The following is a 5,153-nucleotide window of genomic DNA, read 5'->3' as shown; positions in this document are numbered from 1 at the left end:
TGTAAAAGATGGAAGGAGTGGTTTCTGTTTTTTCAAGCAGAACACTGAAACTACAAACTACAAGGTCTTGGGGCTTCATGGGGTTCAAAGAATCGATACATAAAAACAAAACTGGTGAGAGTGATGTTATAATCGGAGTTATAGACACCAAAATCTGGCCAGAGTCAGAGAGCTTCAACTATCATGGTTTCGGTCTAATTCTCAAAAAGTGGAAAGGTGCATGCAAAGGTGGTAAAAATTTCATATGCAACAAAAAAAATAATCGGTGCAAGACACTATCTAAAAGGTCAACCTTCAGTAAGAGACATTGTTAGTCATGAAACTCACACAGCATCAATTGCAGCAGGGAATGAAGTAGTGGGAGCAAGCTTTTATGGAATCGCCGAAGGAGTTTCAAGAGGAGGTGTCCCATCAGCAAGAATTGCTGCTTATAGTGTGTGTAGTGAACGAGAGTGCAGAGCTGATGCCATATTGGTTGCTTTTGATGATGCCATTGCCGATGGTGTGGATCTTATCACAATTTCAATTAGAGCATATGAGCAAATGACCTTTGATGAAGACATCATTGCAATATCTTTTCAAGCAATAGAAAAAGGGATCCTAGGACACACTAAAAGCTGTTACAAAAAAATTTGAATATAGCAAGATATACGAGTGTTGGTAACTAATTCTAGAGTAAAAATTTGGATGTTGGTTTGAGAGTTCTAACACATGACAATGAGTCAAGAGAAATATGTTTTTATGTATAAAGGACCAATAAAATTGTTGATGTTTATTATGAGTTTGAAGTGTCAACACTAAAAATTTTATCATTGAAAGAAGTTGTGGTATGTGTTGATCATGAATAAAGGTTCGTGAGGGAGACTTAAAGAGCAAGCCAAGTACAACCTACAATCCTAACCCTGTGCCAACACTTCTCAGAATACTAAAATTATTTCCAACAACACTTTCACTCCTACCTCAAACTATAAGCCTAATTCTATTTTAATATGTAACATCAACTTAAGTCCCAAATTTAAAACTACTTTTAAGTTAGACAATAACCGTATTATATTCACCACTTCTAAATGTAGCCTGAAACTAATTTCAAATTCTAACCCTAATTCCAATCCCAACCCTAAAATTAAAGTTGACTCCCAAGCCTAAGAGCAACCAAGCTTAATTCAAAGCCCAATCCCAACCCTAATCTCAAGCCCAATTCCAAGGAGAACACCAAGCTTGCTGTAACTATTAACACTAAGTCTAATCCAAAATCCAATTTTGTTTTAGAACTTAAAAATTATTAAACTACTCTTCTACCTTAATCCATGACAACAATAAAGAAGTCTTGTGACCCACAAATTCAGATAGTCATTTTTAGAAACATAAAAAATTAGACCAGCGGTAACCACAAATTCAGGCCATAGTGACTATTCTATGAATGATAGTTATTTCCTGTTAGAACAGGGATAACCAAGGCTGATGTTGAATTTTTACTTGGATGGATGTAATAGAGATTGGTTTGATTCTGAGCTAAATTGAAAAATTGATTATTCATTTTGGGAGGAGGTTGAAAAAGAAGTAGGGTGATTTCTCACCGGAAAGATGATAGCCTATGCATCATTTTCAAGGAGGATACCAAGACTCTTAAGACATCGATTATATTTTATATATGTAATCAAGCCATTGGATACATGTATCTAACATACTTGAACAATGGCCAACTATAGTTTTCTTCTTTTCTTATATGCCTATTTCTTCATGAAATTCTTAGTAAGTAGTGCTAATGATGCTAATAAGAATCTTCACATTGTTTACATGGGATCACTCCCAAAGCATAATTATTCTCCAACATCCCACCATCTTAGTATGATACAACAAACTACTAATGATAACGATGCAACAAATCACATGGTTAGAAGTTATTATAAGAGCTTTAATAGTTTTGCTGCAATGATCACTAGCCAAGAAAGAGAGAAGCTGAAAAAGATGGAAGGAGTGGTTTCTGTTTTTTCAAGTAGAACACTGAAACTACAAACTACAAGGTCTTGGGACTTCATGGGGTTCAAATAATCGACACATACTCACATAGAAACAAAATTGGTGAGAGTGATGTTATAATCGGAGTTATAGACACTGAAATCTGGCCAGAGTCAGAGAGCTTCAACGATCATGGTTTCGGTCTAATTCCCAAAAAGTGGAAAGGTGCATGCAAAGGTGGTAAAAACTTCATATGCAAAAAAAAAATAATCGGTGCAAGACACTATCTAAAAGGTCAACCTTCAGCAAGAGACATTGTTGGGCATGGAACTCACACAGCATCAATTGCAGCAGGGAATAAAGTAGTGGGAGAAAGCTTCTATGGAATTGCCGAAGGAGTTGCAAGAGGAGGTATCCCATCAGCAAGAATTGCTGCTTACAGTATGTGTAGTAAACGAGAGTGCAGAGCTGATGTCATATTGGTTGCTTTTGATGATGCCATTGCCGATGGTGTGGATCTTATCACAATTTTAATTGGGACAGATGAGCAAATGACCTTCGATGAATACATCATAGCAATTGGATCTTTTCAAACAATGGAAAAAAGGGATCTTCACTATAAACGCTGCAGGTAATAATGGTCCCAACACTGTAACATTTAATGTATCACCTTGGTTGTTGCAGCTACCACTATGGATCATAGAATCATTGATAACGTTTTGCTTGGCAATGGATTAATGCTTTCGGGGAAGTCAATAAATGGGTTTGCATCAAATGGGACAAAGATTCTATTGATCCATGTAAAGTTTGCTTCAAGTCCAAAATGTCCATCAGACAAAGATACCGAATTTTGTTTTTGTTTGGACCCCAAACGCATAAAGGGAAAAATCGTCTTGTGTAGAACTTCATTTGGTTATTCAGCGGGTCTTGCATCGGGAGCATTTGGCTCAATTTCAATCTCTTACGAATATGAAGCTCAAGTAGTTTCTTATCCTGCATTAGGCATAGATCCAGAGGCTTATGATGTTGCTTTGTCTTATGCAAATTCCACTACCACCCCTTGTGCTGAAATATTGAGTAGTACAGACTTTATAAATAATACTGCTCTAATTATTGCTGAATTCTCTTCTGTAGGACCCAATATGCAAATCAGAGAAATTATGAAGCCAGACATTAGTGCTCCTGGTATAGAAATTTTGGCTGCTTACTCACCTCTTGCACCACCTTCTCAGGATAAAACAGATAAAAGATCTGTGAAATACAACATACTCTCTGGAACCTCAATGTCATGCCCCCATGTTGCTGGTGCAGCTACATATGTTAAGACTTTTCGTCCTGATTGATCTCTGGCAGCTATAAAGTCTTCTCTTATAACCACTGCAAAACTAATGAATAGAAGTGAACTCGCAGAATTCTCCTATGGATCAGGGTTTTTGGACTCAGTCAGAGCCATAAATCCTGGTCTAGTTTTTATGTTTTCAAAAATGACTATATGAATTTGTGGACCACGAAACTTCTTTGTTGTTGTCATGGGCTAAGGTAGAAGAGTAGTTTAATAAAAATAACCCCTCCCAAAATTAGACACAAACCAACTACCAAGTCCAAGAAGAATACCATTTTATAATCTAAACACAATCTAATCTAAAAGAATATCACATCTCAAGCTATTAGACCTTGCACAAGATTTGTTACTAAAGGCAAAAATTTAGCAAGAACAATGACCTAATGATAATTCCAGTAATGATGATAGTTTAAAAGATAGTTCCTACAAGTTAGGACAAAAATACAAGTCTAGTGAAAGCTAAAATTTAAGAAATTCTCTGCGTCAATCTTTGCAAAGGAAAAAAAGATACCGGAAGGTGAGGATGCTTGGGTTGAGGAGGTTTTAGATACAGAGGTGGATTAGGGATTTTAGAAGTCATAGGGCAAGGTATAATGTATGAAACATTAGACCCAGATGACGAGTCTAATGGTGCTAACTCTTATCACTAAGAAAAGATGAAAACTCCTTCTAATTTTGAGAATGAAGAAGAATATAATGATTTTTCAATTTTTAGAGATGATGTAAGGTTTGGTGAGTTTCAACTTCAGGTGGGAATAAAAGTTAACACTAAATATGAATTTAGAGAGGCTATGAGAGAGTTTAAATAATTCAAGAGGGTAAGAGAATGAGATTAAAAAAGAATGATATCATTAGGTGTTATATTATTTGCAAATTTAAATAGTATAATTTAATAGTATATGCCTCAAGGGAACATGAAGATTTTTATTGGCAAATGAATATATTTAATGATGATTATACATGTCTAAGAAAAAACTCCAATAAGGCTACAAATAGGGCTTGATTGGCTAGTGAGTTAGTTAAAAAGATTAGGAGGTACCATAATTTCAAATAATGTATAGTTGTTTACTTCAAACCAAAATGTGATCTAATTCTAAATAGAAATTCAATTTCAAAAACTTTGACAAATGTTAAAAATGTTGTGTATGGGATGAGAAAGTTCAATATGCCATAGTAAGGGACTACCGTAAAACTTTATTAAACAATGTTTTGGAAGATGGGTTCAACCGTTCGGTTCTTCAGGAGGCCAGGAAAGACGAAGTCACGAAGAAGAATGGAGGAGAGTAGCAAGGTGAAGCTGAGATTGAAGGAGACAAGAATGGGGGAGAGTCTCAGTCTCTCTGAACTTTGAAGGAAAAGAGAATGGGGGAGTAATGCTAGGGTTTCATTTGGGGATGGGGTCTCTTTTCTTTTTAATTTTTTCAATTTGAACCGGTATGGGTTTTAAAATCCGACCGGTTCACCGATTTTCTACCAAATCGATTCTCACTGGTTTTCTTTCTTATTCGGTCGTATGCATCATCTAAAGTCTCAGATTGGTCATATGGCCGATTTACCAATTTTTGGTTCGTCTGTTTCGTTCGATTTTGACAACTATGCTTGAGATTGTGAGAGCCAGTAAACAAGAAATTAGAGAGCTCGAGCTTTGGTGCATGAAATTGTGAACTCTGGTAGAGGCTCCAAAGGCTTGGTGCTCTAATCTCAATTCATAATTTGTCACAACTTCGATACAACTAACCAGCAAGTGCACTGGGTCGTCCAAGTAATAAACCTTACGTGAGTAAGGGTCAATCCCACGGAGATTGTTGGTATGAAGCAAGCTATGGTCACCTTGTAAATCTCAGTCAGGCGG

General features: G+C 36.3%; 1 pseudogene; it reads left to right on the top strand.

Annotated features, from left to right (window-relative positions):
* The first annotated feature begins 1,386 nt into the window (after positions 1-1,386).
* Positions 1,387-3,302, top strand: LOC112778163 (subtilisin-like protease SBT4.6; annotated as a pseudogene).
* The last annotated feature ends 1,851 nt before the right edge of the window (positions 3,303-5,153 follow it).

Source organism: Arachis hypogaea, chromosome 19 (assembly GCF_003086295.3).
Source record: "Arachis hypogaea cultivar Tifrunner chromosome 19, arahy.Tifrunner.gnm2.J5K5, whole genome shotgun sequence".
In the NCBI taxonomy this organism is placed as follows: domain Eukaryota; kingdom Viridiplantae; phylum Streptophyta; class Magnoliopsida; order Fabales; family Fabaceae; genus Arachis; species Arachis hypogaea.
The sequence above is the reverse complement of the archived record's forward strand: the minus strand, read 5'-3'. Positions and strand labels throughout refer to the sequence as shown.